Below are 18,429 nucleotides of genomic sequence, written 5' to 3'. Positions count from 1 at the left end.
AGCTGACATTTCAAACTCGCTATTTTGAATCTCAGCACTGCTATTCGGCAGGCTGGGCCCCACACGAACAATGATTGGCTGGGAATGCCAGACGGGAACTCCTCATAACTGATGCAATTACGACCTCTGCTGGCTGATTGATGGCGCCTGCACAAAGACAAAGGATAATGCATAGATCAGGGTGTGGATCTATGTACACAAAAGCTGATCCGCAAATGAACTCGCCTTGTGCAGGTGCCTTGTGCAACATCAGTATAGGGGAAGTATAATGCAATTGGGTAATTGGATACGCTAAAAAAGTCAAAATAATAATAAAAAAAACAAAAAACAAGATTGAACTTTTTAGAACAAACAACAGAGTACAACACCCAAAACACAATTACTGTGAAGCAAGGTGGTGGTGACATTATGCTGTAAAAGTGTTTTTCTTTATTGGGGCCTCAGCAAGTGGTCAGTATCTAAAGGGGAAATAGATGCTGCCAAACTAACCTAAAATCGGAAAAATGTGACCCTGTGCTAGACAGCTGAAGATGGCAGGCAGATCACTTTTCAGCGCAACAACGACCCTAAACGCCACTAATAAAATAACAGTGGCTTATGGATAAGAAGGTGAATGTCCTTAAGTGGTCGGAGCCCTGACCAAATCTGACAGTATTTGGATGGACCTGAAGTGAGCAGTCCTTTGTCCATCATAAAATTTGACTGAACTCAAACAAGTGTGTGACAGAATATTAACTAATATTCATGGTGTGTAAAAGACAAATCCAGACAGACTAATAGCTGTTAAAAAAAGAAAACAGTGGCTATATGAAGTATTAAATCAGAGGACTTTTTTGACTAATTTTTTCCCATTTTCTCCCAATTTAGCATAGTCAATTTGTCTTCCACTGCTGGGGATCCCTGATTGCAGTTGAGGTGGGTATACTGCTGCTCACGCCTCCTCCGAGCCCTTAGCGGACCCCTTTTTCACCTATACATTCTGCACTGGTGCCTCTCTATCTGCCAGTCAGTGTCCTTACACAGCGTTTGAAGACCCCACCCACATAGTCTGGTCATCCCACCCTAGCCGAACCGTGTCTGCTGCAGGCACTGCCAATTATGCCCACTAGATGGCGCCCAGTCGACCGGTGGCAACGCCGAGTTTCGAACTGAGGAGTTCAAAATCTCGGGGCTGGTGTGCTAGTGGAATATCAAGCTGCGCCACCTGACTTATTTTCTTGTTACTTAAACGTTTTAAGACAAAATGTGCAAACAGAGCTGTAAAAACTACCATCATTTTTTGGGGGTTTTAAATTCAGGCTGTAAAACAATAATGTGACCATTTCAAATGGGTTTGATTTTTTTATAGAAATTATAAGTTGCAATATTTCGTATCACAGATGCACACACAGTGGTGATATTCAGCAATAATTCTTTATAATGCTTGTTTTCTTCATAAACAAACAAGGAGTAAACATTTTACATTTTTAATACAGGGCTTGTTTTCCAAATATAGACTAAGTCTGGCCAAAATTACTGTCAGTATGAATTCGGCCGATCAAAGCTGAAATAAGCAAATAAATTAATAAGTAAGAAAGGAATCATATTCAGGACTAATGATTAGACTTTGTGTTGGAAAAATATGAAATTGAAGCATCTGCTCACTGGTTTGCAGCTGAATTGTGACATGCTCAATACTTGACTAACAAATTTGAAAATGAATTTGTGTTTAATGACAAAAGCTACAATGGTACAACAAAGCAAATTTACATGAGTATTTCTGTAACTCATGTGTGAGTGGTGCCATCACTTCAGCTCCTCTGATGAAGCAGTAAGCTCCCTGGCTTCTTCCTGTAAGACAGACACATCATTAGCCCTAAAGCAAACAGAGAGGGTTAACAGACAGTCACAAAGCTCAGCCTGGAGAGTACACACCAATCAGCCAAAACAACAGGTAACCCCCCTTCCCAAAAAATGTGCATGACCATGTGTATTTTATAACAGTTGTGCATTTCATGATGGCAGTTACACATAGCTCATGTGTAATGTTTAATGAAGTAGATAAGGACAGCATTAAGACCTGAGTAACTTTGATAAGGGCCAAATAGTTATAGCCAGAAATATTTCTGAAACAACAGGAAGTAGCCATGGTAAGTACCCACCAACTGTGGTCTATAAAGAGACAAGTCACAAACGAGCACCAGCTTGATGGGCGGCCAAGACTTAATGATTTGGGCCAAAAGAAGGGCTACATTGATAAGATGAATATGTCACACAGAGTGCATCAAACTCTTCTGTGTTTAGGGCTGCATAGTCACAGGACAGTCAAAGTGCCCATGCTAACTCCTGTCCACTACATTGAGCACTCAAGCATTGGAACGTGACATTGGAACAACTTAAGAAGGTCAACTGGTCATATGAATCCTGTTTTCTCCAAGATCATGTGGACAGCCGGGCATGTGTTCATCATTTACACATGGATGAGTTGGCACCAGGATGCACTGTTGGACAATTTACCTCACAATGTACTAAACATGAAGGACCTGCTGGTAATGTTCTGGTACCAGATACCACAGGACTCTACAGGTCCTGTAGATTTCATGTGTCAGCAGGTCACAGCTGTTTCAACAGCATGTAAGACATATGTGGTATTAATGTTTTGGCTTATCAGTGTATTCTCTTAATAATATCTATACTGTTTAATACTTGTGAATGCTTTATAAAATGTGGTCCAATTTTCATCCAAGTCATACTAACAGACACACATTTTGCATAAATTAATGGCACTTTATAACCAGTTGTACTTTTTACTGTTTAATGCCTCTGTTATTGCATATTTGTCGCACTGAATAATTTTAGTTTATTAAACCAATCATCCTACTGCAGAAGGATGATACTCACCTCCTTTGATTTTTTTAATTAAGTAGTTTACATTTAAGCCAATTTAGCTAATTAAATACAGTCAGGCTTAATTTTAGCCGGCCCTGTAGAACATAAATCCCACAAATCTTTAAACTTATCTTCAGAATCTAGTAGTCTTTAACCTTAAAGTTTCTCCAAGAGCACCATGTCACAATAGAAAAAAAGGGTGATGAAATACGCCATCTGGAAAATGTTTCAAAGCCATGTCAAAAGCTTTAGGATTTCAGCACATCACACTGAGGTCCATAATTTTAAAGTTAAAGTTACTTGAAACAGTAAAGTGGCACGGTGGCTCAGTGGGTAGCACTGTCGCCTCACAGCAAGAAGGTCCTGGGTTAGATCCCCAGGTGGAGCGGTCTGGGTCCTTTCTGTGTGGAGTTTGCATGTTCTCCCAGTGTATGTGTAGGTTTCCTCCGGGAGCTCCGGTTTCCTCCCACAGTCCAAAAACATGCAAGTGAGGTGAATTAGAGATACTAAATTGTCCATGACTGTGTTTGACATTAAACTTGTGAACTGATGTTTGATTATTAGGATTTTAACGTCATGTTTTACACTCTTTGGTTACATTCATGACAGGAACGGTAGTTACTCGTTACACACAAGGTTCATCAGTTCACAAGGTTATATCAAACACAGTCATTGACAATTTAGTGTTTCCAATTCACCTCACTTGCATGTCTTTGGACTGTGGGAGGAAACCCATGTAGACACAAGGAGAACATGCAAACTCCACTCAGAAAGGACCCAGACCGCCCCACCTGGGGATCGAACCCAGGACCTTCTTGCTGTGAGGCAACAGTGCTACCCACTTAGCCACCGTGCCACCCTGTGAACTGATGTAAAACAGTGTAAAACATGACGTTAAAATCCTGATAAAACAAACAAACGAACCTTGAAACAGTAATAAATCTGCCAACGTGTGGCTGTCCAGCTGACACGCATTTTAACTTAATAATATTTAAGTGACAAGGAATCCCAGAAAAGTTTCAAAAGAAAACACATCTTACTAAGAGAAATTAGTGCAAAAATATGATTCACAAATTTTCCAGTGTAGTGGTCTATGGATTAATAACATTTTAACAAAAAGTGTAAATCAAGTACAGGTTTTTATAGTACGAATATTACTGTATTCTAACAGCCAAACATGATGGTAGTAGCATGATGGAGGTAATGTTGTAAATCAGTTTATAAATCACAATATAATTAAAAAAAGGGTGAGCTCACTATCTAAAATTGCAGGGTCATCAGTTTGTGAGCTGAAGCTGAGGTGTATCGTCTGTGTTTTTCAGTGTGACAAATATGCAATAAGAGACATTATTCAATTAGCTCAGTAAAGATATAATGTGCTTAATATAATGACTTAATTACAGAAAGTCCAAGTAATTTCTAAAGGTTCTAAAGCACAGTAGGTGCTGATGGCTTACCTCCATCTTCTCTGTTTCTGGTTGAGCAGGAAGAGACTTCTGTGGTGTATGAAAGGCCTAAAGCAAGAGGTTCATAATTATTATAGCATCCGTTAAAAATACAGCATTATTGATAAGTAGGAAAGATACTTTTTAACCTATTCTCCCGATCTATCACAGTGAGAGACATTTCATGGTCTCATAGGCCAGACTTGTAACGTCTCAGACTGAGAATCATATCACTAGGTGGTGCTGAACAGCCATTGATATTGTTGTTGCACAGGATTGAAACCCAGTAAATCATACTAGTGCTGGCAGAAAGAGGGTATTTTATCCCAAGCAGATCAGTAGAGACATCTTTATTCAGGGTGTGGTTATGGGTAACACACGCTTCCATTCATTTATCAACATATTTAATGGTATTTTGTGTGTAAATGATTACATAGAAAGATTTTAGGAATCTTTTTATTCAATACAAGTCATGCACCAATCAGCCATAACATTAAAACCACCTCCTTGTTTCTACACTCACTGTCCATTTTATTTGCTTCAATTACCATATAGAAGCACTTTGCAGTTCTACAATTACTGACTGTACTCCAACTGTTTATCTGCATGCTTTGTTAGCCCCCTTTCATGCTGTTCTTCAATGGTCAGGACTCTCCAGGACCACTACAGAGTAGGTATTACTTGGGTGGCGGGTCATTCTCAGCACTGCAGTGACACTGACATGGTGGTGGTGTGTTAGTGTGTGTTGTGCTGGTATGAGTGGATCAGACACAGCAATGCTGATGCAGTTTTTAAACACCTCATTGTCACTGCTGGACCAACCAAAAATATATCTGACCAACAGCACCCCGTGGGCAGCATCCTGTGTCCACTGATGAATGTCTAGAAGATGACCAACTCAAACAGCAGCAATAGATGAGTGATCTTCTCTGACTTTGGATCTACAAGGTGGACCAACTAGGTAGGAGTGTCTAATAGAGTGGACAGTGAGTGGACACGATATTTAAAAACTCCAGCAGCGCTGCTGTGTCTTATCCGCTCATACCAGCACAACACACTAATACACCAACACTATGTCAGTGTCACTGCAGTGCTGAGAATGATCCACCACCTAAATAAAACCTGACCTGTGGTGGTCCTGTGGGGGTCCTGACCATTAAAGAACAGGGTGAAAGCAGGTTAAAAAGGTATGTAGATAAATAGATGGACTACAGTCAGTAACTGTAGAACTACAAAGTGCTTCTATATGGTAAGTGGAGCTGATAAAATGGACAGTGAGTGTAGAAACAAGAAGGTGGTTTTAATGTTATGGCTGATCAGTGTACGTATATTCAGTGTAACAGGGTCAGATTCCAGAATCATGTCCATCTGCCCGGCCACTAATGGACATGGAGGCACAGATGACTGGTGCGGCTCATCAGTAAGGGTTGCCAAATATTAACTGACAAATTCCTACCCGACAGATGCCAAATTGCACCATAAATTGACCCGAGTTGGCTGCCTAATTTTTAAATATTTCAGTATTGGGTGATATAATAATTATTATTATTATTACAGATTCTTATTTAAGTCAGATCTGAGGCTCAATGTGAAGTTTGATGTTAAAGTTTTTCAGTAATTCTTATTTCATTGATGCATTTTATAGCATAAATATGAAAAATTGACATGTATTTAAAAAAAAAAAGACTTTCATCTACATTTGCTATGTTACTGTTAGTGAAAGACATGAATGTGCAGCTCTGAACTGGATGCTTGGTGAAATGACTTTATATTGTTAGCAACATAGTTGAGCTTCCATACCTTTTTGGCTTGCTGCACCTCATCTGTTGATTTGGACCTGTTTTTGACCGTCTGCTTCTGTGGTGATATGGTCTTTGGTAGAAGAAATAAAAGCAATACAGCAAAAGCTTACACCAGAATAAATAGAACAAACTATTACTAATGGGTTTATGCCTCACATTGCACTCACTTTATTCTCTGCTTGTTCCATGGTTGTGCGTAAATCAATCAGGTGTGGATTTCAGCAGGATGTTCTCTGTGAAGACAATAACAATGGAAACGTTCACACCGGAGATTAAAAATATAATAATATAGAGCAAGACAGTTTACCCTGACAGATGCTCATTTCCTCATTCATACTTTTACTGCCAAATTATGATTATTTATATTTATGCAAATTAAACATAGTTTTTCAATGTACATCACTTGTTTTACATAATTCCAATAGGAATAAAAGCCATAAAGCAGCAAATTTCAGAAAAGCTCTGAGTTACATTGAACACTTTCTCATCTGTTGACATTTAAGACACGGCAAACAAAGCTAGACAAGAAAATTAAGATGTAAGGCAGACTGCCAGTGGAATGCGGTCGTTGAGTATACTGAACTTGACACCACAGATCAGAGATATTTCAACACAACACAAAAAGGTTTCAAACCAAATAGGATGTTTGCTAAGATAACATTTTAGTTGAGTGACAACAGTTTTGATGCTTATATGCGTATATAAAGGGTGTGTTCGAAAACCTAGTGATCTCTCTACATAGACAGTATTTTTTGTCATCCTACGCACACTCCAGAGAAGTAGGCTGTTCGAAATCCTAGATTCCTTAATATCCTCACTACTAAGGTATCTTTAAATTTCAATGTTAATTTGACTCAAGAATGAGTGAGCATCCGATGCTGCCTTAGTGGCGAAGGCAATCCCAGCATTCAATGCGGCACAACTTTTCTCACAGAAAAATAAAAAACATGGCAGATGGTGCGGAGAAACGAATGGAGTTATTTTCAAACATAAATAAATTATCATTGATTTTTTATTTGTATAAACGTGTACAAGTGTTTTTATTTGCAAGTTTGGGCTTGTAAGGGACAGTTTAACCGTTTTCGGTACACAGAGGAAGATGTTATTTGACATGCTAGCGTGTTGTGCCACCTCATCCCGTTGGTTTGAATGGCATGATGCTAACTGTGTTAGCTTAGTAAGAGAAACTTACTGTCTACATAGGCAGCTGCCTAAGTAGAGAGGATTCTATTAAGTCATCGACTCATAAAGCAGGTTATTCGAACGCGCTACTTAGACAGCGATTCCATCAGTTTTCGCTTACTAAGCTAACACAGTTAGCATCATGCCATTCAAACCAATGGGATGAGGTAGCACAACGTGCTAGCATGTCAACTAATATCTCCCTCCATGTACCAAAAACGATTAAACTGTCCCTGACAAGCCCGAACTTGCAAATAAATTCACCTGTACACGTTTATACAAATTAAAAATCAATAATAATTTATTTACGTTTAAAAATAACTCCGTTCATTTCTCCACACCGTCCGCCATGTTTTGTATTTTTCTGTGAGAAAAGTTATGCCGCATTGAATGCTGGGATTGCCCTCGCCGCAAAGGCAACAACAGATGCTCACTCATTCTTGAGTCAAAATAGCGCTGAAATTTTAAGATACCTTAGTAGTGAGAATATTAAGGCATCTAGGATTTCGAACAGCCTACTTCTTGGGAGCGTGCGTAGGATGACGTAAAATGCTGTCTATGTTTTCGAACACACCCAAAGTGTTACTTTCATATAAAAGGTGCACAATATGAACTGCAGTGTAAGAGCACAGAAATGCTTGAGATTTGATAAATACCATTTATTTCACCCAAAAAGCATTGTACTGGGTGTATATGGCATACACAATGTTCAAACTTACAGTCAGGTGAAAACTGCACACAGTAATAACAGAAAGAAGTTTTTTGGAAAGATGGAAAACTTGGCTTATATATAAAGTAAAGAGTGACCATAAGCTTGTACATACACAGACCAACAACAGTGTAGTCTTGATATTGAAACAAGTTATTGATGATACTCCCTTATTATCTTGAGGATTTTTGCCAATAGTAGTTAATGGACACTACTACTGAGGACAAAGGGACGTTGTAGCCTAGCAGTTAAGGTACTGGACTAGTAATTAGAAGGTCGCTGGTTTAAGCCCCATCACTACCAGGTTGCTGCTGTAGGCCCTTTACCCTCAGTTGTTTAGACTGTATACAGTCACAGTACTGTAAGTCACTTTGGATAAAAGCGTCTGCTAAATGCCAAAAATGTAAATGTAAAATGTAATAGACACAGACATTTATTAGTCTACCTTATTAATTTTAAAAAATACAAAACATTTAGTAAAATAAAAACAATACAATGGACAACACTGTAATCACCTGCAAAATGAGTAACATTAAGACAAAGGAGGTTAATTAAGCTCATGCTGAATATAAACACTACAAGACAAAAATACTTCCAATCACAACCACAAACATTCACTGCATTCTTCCTTTGCTAATTTAAAAGCCTCCACTTTTCTGAGAAAGTTTTTTACTTGTCCCATGAGGGTATTGTCATACTGAAACAAAAATATACGAATCGTTCCATGCTGTTGCATTAAGGGTTCTTTATTTTTAATGAGTGTGGTGTCAAACAGCCAATGAGATATACACTGTTCAGCACTCCGCAGTTCAGCACTCCACAGTCATGTTCTGGGATTTTGTGTGGTGCTTTTTTGTTTCAGCATGAACTGTGCCCTTGTACACAAACAAGGTCCACAAGCACATGGATTAAAAGTCCAGTAGCCCAATAAACACCTTTGGGATGACTTGGAACAGTGATTGTGAAGTGTATTGTCCCAATTCATAATAGTGCCAATGATTTGACAATTGGACTTCCAACCAAACTTTTACTAATGACTCCTTTGGCCATGATATTTAGTGGCTTAGAATTGGAGTGCCAACAAAACCCAGTACTTCATAAAGAACACAGGCAAACAAAAGGGCAAATACTCATAGAACTGACATGACACAGCAAGACTAATCATGAGCGACAGGTGGTAACACTGGAGGGAGCTTACAGCACAGAGCTGGAACAGGAGGAAACCAGGAAGCACACAGATTATATATCACTTGAAGGTCTTCATGGATTCATGTGCAATTCATTTTTAATAAGCTAAGACTGTAGGGTTGTTGATTTATCTTCTAAATGTCACTGTGCTGTGACTACATTACATTCATTGCTAAGGCACAGAGAGAAGAACTGAGCAAGAACTTCAATTTACCATTTTTAGAGGAAGGAAAGTGAGTCATACACACATTAGATTCACATACGGCATAAAACAAGCCGTGAGCATCGTGGAGAGTCTGCACTCATTAGATGCTTTTTTTATGTCTTGGCTTTGCAAGTGCCAAAACAAGCAATCAATTGTTATGTCATTTTGCCAACCAATTCAAAAGCCAACCAAGGAACCGGGCCAAATGTTTTTCTGGCACTCTCAGAACAGTCTGCGTTACTAGACAGTGTCACCATGGCAACAACAAGACATTAGGAGTATGACAGATAAAGAGCCTCAAGTTTAAGCCATGGTGCCCTCACACCATATTTAAAATGCCCTCACAAGATGTTCATCAATAAAATAGCTTTTTGTCAGCAATATTTTTAGTACATCCTCTGGTGTGTCCAGTGGAGGTGAGCTGCAGGGGCTTTGTAGCCAATTCTACCATAAGGCTCCTGAAGGCATCAGAGGTCAGGATCAATGGCAGGCTATCGAGGAACTTTTCACTGCCGCTGAAAAGAGCAGTCACTGGCTGTGGCTAAAATAAAAAGAAGCAGTACGGGCTGCCAAATGATCACTCTGTCACCATGTGACACACGCCAGCCTCAACTGAGGGTATCTTGTGATAAAAAGCCAAAACAACCAATTAGGTAGGCACAATTTATGGTGTCATAGTGGTGGAGCCAGTGTACTAAAAGCTTAATATTAGAGTTGAGATGGGTTCAACATCTTCCAGAAACACAGGATGCAAGGCTGGAATCAGGACAGGTCACCAGTACATCACTGCACACACACTCACATAATCCACTTTATGCATGTATTTCGAAGTGGAAAGAAAACCAAAGTCCATGGTGGAAACCCTTGCAGATGTGGGGAGAGCATGAAAAGCTCGTCTGATACAGTGAGGAGCTGTGATTGCTTTGCAACACCTACTGTGCTACAATTTAAGAAGACTCTAGAAGTGAATATTTGTTAATCCTATAATCATTGGCATTTGTTACAAACTCATATTGTAAATTAAGTTCTTATTAATTAGGCTGGTTTGTGATTGACTGAGACCCTGAGGAGAAGTTGCTGAAGCTATGAAGGGTAAGCGCTGGAAATAATGTAAAGAGGCATGCATGGTTTGCCTGTTTCAGTGGCTGTTGCCAGTGACACAACAGCAGTACTTTAAACTTAAACACTTAAGCGTTAAACTAAAGGCTGACTAGGTGGATTTTTAAGAGGGTGCAGCAGGTCAGGCCAGTGGTAATTCAGCAGTTAAGGTACTGTACTAGTAATTGGAGGGGCACTGTTGGGCCCCTAAGCAAGGACTTTAACTCCTAATTTCTTGGACTGTATAAAGCAGCTGCTAAATTCCGTAAATGTAAACAGATGTTAATGCTGTGATATCATGCCAATTAGACTAAACTGTTTAAAGTCTCTTTTAAAGTCTGTTGATGCATGCTCAATAATCCAGGTACACAAATCCACAAAGTTGAATCAGTTTATCTGGACACAAGTTTGTTGTTTGTCAATCCGAGTGACTTCTTCAGTCTGAGCTGGTGGTGGATACCCCAACCTTATATGCAGCCGATTTGCATAACGGCCCATTGCATAACAATGGAACCGATGATCAGGTCCATATGCAAATCACAATGACCATTATATGATTGGGGTATAGCTCCTATTACGGCGTTGTAAGATGGTGAGAGATGTACTCTCAGGCCCCCTCCCCGGTTCAGAGATGGTCGTTCCCTCTTCACATAGATGGCCTCTTTGACTCCCGTTCAAACCAGCGTTCCTCCTTGTCAAGGATCTGCACATCTTCATCATTAAATGAGTGGTCGCTGGCTTGCAGGTGGGTGTAAACTGCAGAGTCCTGGCCAGAAGAGATGGATCTTCTATGTTGGGCCATCCATTTCACCAGTGGCTGTTTAATTTCCCCAATATACAGTTCCAGGCAATCCTCCCGGCACCTAACAGCATACACTATGTTACTCTGTTTGTGTCGAGGAACCCGGTCCTTAGGGTGAACTAATTTCACACAAACACAGTAACGAAGTCACTGGCGAAACATATCTCTACAACAAACTTGTGTCCAGATGAACTGATTCATCTTTGTGGATCTCTTTTAAAGTGTTTTTATCAGGTGGACCAAACAATTAAGAGAATTAGATTCACACACATAATACTGATTCTCACATTTTGTAACATATGTTGAAGGTGGTGATAAACATTTAGTCTTAAAGCCAGTTATATTATCCCTGCATTATTCTGTGGAAAGTAAGTGGTAATTTTTTCACAGAAAACAGTAAGTTTGTAACAGGTGAATATTTGTTAATAGACTTTAAAAGGGCTGCTGTTATACTGTTGATTTGCCAAAGCCCCAACAGCCCCCCTCCCCAGCTAGTTGAGAATAAAAACAATTGAAAATGCAAATATAAATTAAAATAGATGAGAAGCATCTCAGCACAAAACTTAATGTGGCATTCTGTGCACTGTGAAGAGGATGCCTGTTGTGTTCCAAATACCACCATATGTACTCAATAGTGTGCTAAATTCGATTTCAATTAACGCATGAGTGTATCGGATTTTCTGCATGGATTGAGACACAGCCCTCCAGCTTCCCTGCTGATCAGTGCCCTTTGGCACAACCTGATATTGCAGAGTGAGATGTGGCCCTGGGTCAACAGGGGAGGTGCTTCAATCGAAATCGTTCGACCAATCACAAACTAGCTGCTGCTATGACATCACCACATTTGCCGGGGCTAGCTAATCCTAGTTAGGTAATGAGTATGCAAGCTAAAAGATCCAGCAACTGTGTTACTTTCAGTATTTTAAAGAATGTTGGAAATCATTGTTCCAAGCAAAATATTAACAGTGTGCAAAGCATGAAATAAATTTCTCAGATTTACCATTAGGTTAGCCAGCTAACTTAACTACTAGCTAGCATAGCAAAAAGCTATGAGAGATTAGCCAAGCCAAGGCTAGCTACAATATGTAAAATAATATTCTGTGTAAGCAAAAAAAACGGTACTACTACATGTTAAGCATGTATTATAACAAGGGGATTCAGTGTGTGCGTGGCACAGAGCTTTTTCTCTGGTTGAGGTTAAAAAATGAGAAAAATAGAAAAAAACGAGAAAAACGAGAAAGGCCCGGCAAATGTTGTGATGTCATAGCGGCGGCTAGTTTGTGATTGGTTGAATGACCCAGGGCCACATCTCACACTGCAATATCAGGACGTGCGTGTTTTTTGTGCTCCGTGTGCAGCCTAATACAGTGAGTTGTATTATACCAAAACATATTATGTTCAATTAATGTAGGCGTACTGTAAAACTGTCTTCACTGTTTAAGGATTTTATTTTATTTTTTGTTTACAGTTTGTTTACTCGCACACAACAGTGCAGTCCTGATCATGCACAGTATTACAATGCCTGTTTGTTCTACTCTCTATTTATTTTCGTTTGCACCAAATGCTTTTTATTTTTATTTTCTCGTAATTGACAAGGTTTTTAGAATGTTTTGATTAAATATACGTATTATAAGGACATGCATTATTTGAAGAGTTGATCGGCCAATCTAGTGCCTTCGCACTTTAACTAACACAAAGGTTGCCAGATTTGTGGCTGTACCCTCAGATAGCACAAAGCACTATACACTGATCTGCCATAACATTAAAACCACCTCCTTGTTTCTACACTCACTGTCCATTTTATCAGCTCCACTTACCATATAGAAGCACTTTGTTCCACAATTACTGACTGTTGTCCATCTGTTTCTCTGCATGCTTTGTTAGCCCCCTTTCATGCTGTTCTTCAATGGTCAGGACCACCACAGAGCAGGTATTATTTAGGTGGTGGATCATTCTCAGCACTGCAGTGACACTGACATGGTGGTGGTGTGTTAATGTGTGTTGTGCTGGTATGAGTGGATCATACACAGCAGTGCTGCTGGAGTGTTTAAATACTATGTCCACTCAATGTTCACTCTATTAGACACTCCTACCTAGTTGGTTCACCTTGTAGATGTAAAGTCAGAGACGATCGTTCATCTATTGCTGCTGTTTGAGTTGGTCATCTTCTAGACCTTCATCAGTGGTCACAGGACGCTGCCCACGGGGTGCTGTTAGCTGGTTATTTTCGGTTGATGTACTATTCTCAGTCCAGCAGTGACATTGAGGTGTTTAAAAACTCCATCAGCATTGCTGTGTCTTATTCACTGATACCAGCACAACACACACTAACACACCACCACCATGTCAGTGTCACTGCAGTGCTGAGAATGACCCACCACCCAAATAATACCTACTCTGTAGTGGTCCTGGGAGAGTCCTGACCATTGAAGAACAGCATAAAAGAGGGCTAACAAAGTGCTTCTATATGGTAAGTGGAGCTGATTAAATGGACAGTGATTGTAGAAACATGGAGGTGGTTTTAATGTTATGGCTGATCAGTGTATATAAATGTATAGTGCACCATTAAGAAAAAAATCTGGCAACAGTGACCATGGACTGTTGAGCAGCTAAAAAGCACTATGATCCAAGATATATAATTAGAATCAGCTTAATACATTGTCAACTGGCATATGTGTGAAGGTACCATTAAAGCCATTAAGGCAACATATTTTCCTGGAAAGTCCACGATTATTCCAGCAAATTAATGCCAAGCCGCATTCTGCATGAGGTAAAACAGCATGGTTTCATAGACACAGAGTACGTGTGCTTGACTGGCCTGCATTATTCCAGATCAGTCTCTTATTAAAAATGTATAGTGCACCATTAAGAAAAGAATCAGACAACAGTGACCACGGACTCTTGAGCAGCTTAAAAGCACTATGATCCAAAATATGTTGTCACACTTAGCTGTAATGCAGCTGCACCATAAACATTCTGCACAATTGGATAACTTGGAGCATCAAAATGTAGATAGGGCATGAAATTACCAGTAACACTGCTGTAATGCAGTCAGAGTTCCATTACTGAGCACCTGTAACTGCGGCTAGGAGAAAGTGCATAGTTTTGCTGGTAAAACTGCTGCCATGAAGTTAATACTTGTTTGTACTTTTTAGTTCTGCACATAGATTTAAATCGCGCTGCTTCACACTTTTTCACACAGATTCAGTTGGTCCTTCTTTACACTTATACACACTTAAAACATCTTACCATTGAGCACTGTATAAGTATGATATTTGATATAAAAATGTCCAACCTGGCTCCTAGGTGGTGAAACAGTAAAGTGATTGCCCAGTCATCGGGGGATTGCTAGTTTAAGCCCTAATCCACATGATCATACACCCAGTAAACCCTTAAAAGCTTTTTAAAAGCATTCATTCAACCTGAAATAAAATTCCAACAGAAATCAATTTAATTACATGGTTTAGTAGTCCTAAAATAGACCTCACCTCTTGGTTTAAAATATTTAACACTACTCACCCACTTATGCATCAACTTGTGTAGTGCCAGTTAATTTTAGGGCAATTTAAAATACCCAAGCCATGTAAATACCCAGCCTTAAACTATTAAAAATTGAGCAGAAGAAGGCATACAAGTGTTAATTCTCTTGAAGCTTTTAATGTTTTGACTGACCAACTTAATAGTTTATAAAAAGTAAACAAATATTGAATATTGAAAGGTTTATAGAATATTAATGTTTCGAAACATTACACAATAAGCAGATGAATTGGTAACAGGTGAGGGAATCATGATTGGGTATATTTAGAATCAACGCTCAATACATGGGCAACTGGCATATGTGTGAAGGTACCATTGACGGCATTAAGGCAACATATTTTCCTGGAAAGTCTATGGTTATTTCAGCAAATTAATGCCAAGCCCCATTTTGCATGTCGTTGTAAGGCATTTGTGGTGAAGCTTAGTGGTGAAGATACTGGACTAGTAAACGAAAGGTCGCTGGTTTGAAACCCACCACTGGGCAAGGCCCTTAACCCTCAATTGCTTAGACAGTGTACTGTGACAGTACTGTAAGTCGCTTTGGATAAAAGCCTGTCTGCTAAATGCCGAAAATGTAAATGTGGTAAAACTGCATGATTTCATAGACACAGAGTATGTGCACTTGATAGGCCTGCATTATTCCAGATCAGTCTTCTATTGAAAATGTATAGTGCATCATGAAGAGAAGAATCAGACAGCAGTGACCACAGACTGTACAGAAGCTGAAGTCTAGTATCCAGCAAGAATGGGCAAAAATTTCACTTGCAAAACTGCATCAATTTGTATCCTCAGCTTATATCCTAAACGATTAAAAAGTGTCATAAATATTAAAGATGATATAACACAATGGTAAAATGGCTCTGTCCAATTTTTTTTTTAATGTGTTGCAGGCATCCAATTTAATGAAATACAATAAAATAACAAAATAAAAAAACCATTCTTTTTAGTTATAAGTTCAAGAGAATGAGTAAATCACAGATTGTTGTTTTTATTGCATTTTATAAAATGTCCCAACTTCTCTAGAACTGTATATGTAAATTCACATAAAAGTTATATCAGCTTCTACCACCAAATTATGCAAGTGTCAGATGATGTCTTACATGCTGAATTATTGAATAATACAGTCATCCAGACCCCTTGATAAGTAATTCAGATGAATACAGTAAATCAGATTACCTTAGCTGACAGACTTCGGGGCATTTAAAATGGTATAACAGATATGTATTTGGCCTGTCATTGAGTTTGGCATTAAATGCCAATCAATCTGTAGCTCTGCTTTTTGGGAGTTTGTGTGTTGGCATTCCTATTGTCCCTACTAATCATTATCTAAAACAGGGTCGCACCCACCTTTGTGTGAATCAGACTGCCCTTTACTTTAACATAACTTTCATTCCTGTAAACAAAATGTAATTCTTTAAAACAAAATACAGTATAATTAAAGTCTGTCTCTGCACTAAATGGCCAAATGTGTGTGGACATCTGACCTTTTGCCTGTTGGACTTTCCATTCCAATAGGCATTAGTGTGGATAATGTGTTTTGCCAACCGCGCACTGTAAGATTAGGTTAGAGAGGCGGAAATGTATCGAAGGATCATGGTTAGAGATTTGCAGAAGATGCATGTCATAAATAAAACACCCCCCACCCCATTTGACACCTCCTCTATGCCAACAACTTGAAAGGCTTGCCAAAGAAAGCCTTTTCTTTCATTTAACCACAAATGAAGATGCCTGAATTTAACTAAACTAATAAAACAAAGGGTGTTTTTTTTTCTTTTGGGAGGGTTTTCTTTTTTTCTGACATTCCATTATAAAGTACCAGGAGGTTTCAAAGATACACCAACCAGACATAACATTATGACCACTGACAGGTGAAGTGAATAACGCTGTTTGTCTCTTTATCACAGCACCTGTTAGTGGGTGGGATATATTAGGCAGCAAGTGAACATTTTATCCTCAAAGTTGATGTGTTAGAAGCAGGAAAAATGGGCAAGCGTAAGGATTTGAGCAAGTTTGACAAGATCCAAATTGTGATGGCTAGACGACTGGGTCAGAGCATCTCCAAAACTGCAGCTCTTGTGGGGTGTTCCCGGTCTGCAGTGGTCAGTATCTATCAAAAGTGGTCCAAGGAGGAATCAGTGGTAAAATGGCGACAGGGTCATGGGCGGCCAAGGCTCATTGATGCACGTGGGGAGCGAAAGTTCAACAGACGAGCTACTGTAGCTCAAATTGCTGAAGAAGTTAATGCTGGTTCTGATTGAAAGGTGTCAGACTCCATGCCTTGACGGTTCAGGGCTGTTTTGGCAGCAAAAGGGGGACCAACACAATAATTGGAAGGTGGTCATAATGTTATGCCTGATTGGTGTAAATTGGCCACTTTTGCCAGAAGACTAGACAGGGTTATGGCCCAGCAGGACACCCCAGCTGGAGAATCATTGTAAATATCTATCCAAACTTACACAGACCACAGAATCAAGCTTTGTTTTGGCCATACTGGTCCTTTGATTTAAACCCTATTGAAAAACCTGTTGAGTGAGCTGAAGAGAGCCAGGAAGCCAGGAGGATCTTCTGTAATAAGAAGTGCTCTCAGATTCTCTGTTCTGAACTCTCAGAACCAATCTCATCAAGCATCATAGAAGATTTAGAGCTCTAGTGCTTTCAATGGGAATTAAATGCCAGGGTGCCTTATTATTATTATGGTTTTGTATAAAATAAGTACATTTTCTTCAATTAAAGCTTTAATTTCCTATAGTGTTGTGTAAGATTTATCTCAATATCCACATCCATTTTCACATCATTTTAATAATTCTGTAGCTGACAGTATATGAACGCATGTTTAAGATGAACATTTCTTTTGTTCCATTCATGAATTTCAAAACAGTGATAATAAACAACAATGCATTAACATGACACCTCAACATGTACCAATTCTGAAACAGATATACAATGGTAAGGTAAGTACAAATATGCAGTCACCACAACAGTAACAACAATAGCTATAAAATGAACCTACCTTGCTGAGAATGGTGATTAAGTCTGCTGATGATGGGTAGATATGGTAACACCACAGTAATATAATCAAGAGTACAGAAGAATCTAGGGCTGTTTAAACAAAAACAGTTAAAATGTATACAAGAAATATAATGAAACCTCACCTTATGATCACTCCTCCCTCTCTGTAAGTGTAATCTCTATCTTTCTCTCATCCCCTCTCTCTCGTTTTCCCTCTACCTCTCCTCACATTCCCTCAGTATCTCCTCCCTCATCTTTAAAGATGTGATTTCTGATTCTTCCTCTAAATTAGGTCTTACCTCCTCTTCACTGTTTATTCAGAAGAGCTCTCCTTAAAGTGACTTTCTGAAAGACAAAACTGGACTGTCTGACATATCGTAATCGTATTAAGCGAGGCAGAGAGACAGAGATGTTGGTCTGTGTGCCCGTAAATGTGAGTTGGTGGTTGCTGGTGGTGGTTGATGCATTATCAGAAAGAAAATCGCCACAAGCAGCCATCAGCAATCGAGCGGCCAGCCAGTTCTAGATGCATCCATTATTACTCTCCTCATTTTCTTACCTCATCCTCAAGCAAGTGCATGTCA

General features: G+C 39.3%; 1 long non-coding RNA gene across 4 annotated transcripts; it reads right to left on the bottom strand.

Annotated features, from left to right (window-relative positions):
- Positions 1 to 1,394: 1,394 nt before the first annotated feature.
- Positions 1,395 to 18,059, bottom strand: LOC134330777 (uncharacterized). Of its 4 annotated transcripts, none has more exons than XR_010015038.1 (5): positions 17,989 to 18,059; positions 6,283 to 6,348; positions 6,114 to 6,185; positions 4,326 to 4,382; positions 1,395 to 1,830 (listed from the first exon to the last, which is right to left on the bottom strand). It is a non-coding gene; the product is annotated as an uncharacterized LOC134330777 (long non-coding RNA). The 4 variants fall into 4 exon arrangements; XR_010015037.1 differs by lacking the exon at positions 17,989 to 18,059 and adding an exon at positions 17,847 to 17,933; XR_010015040.1 differs by lacking the exon at positions 17,989 to 18,059 and adding an exon at positions 13,117 to 13,186.
- Between the last annotated feature and the right edge of the window lie 370 nt (positions 18,060 to 18,429).

This window comes from Trichomycterus rosablanca, chromosome 16 (assembly GCF_030014385.1).
Source record: "Trichomycterus rosablanca isolate fTriRos1 chromosome 16, fTriRos1.hap1, whole genome shotgun sequence".
Lineage (NCBI taxonomy): Eukaryota > Metazoa > Chordata > Actinopteri > Siluriformes > Trichomycteridae > Trichomycterus > Trichomycterus rosablanca.
Note: the sequence above shows the minus strand (reverse complement) of the source record. Positions and strands in the feature narration are given on the sequence as shown.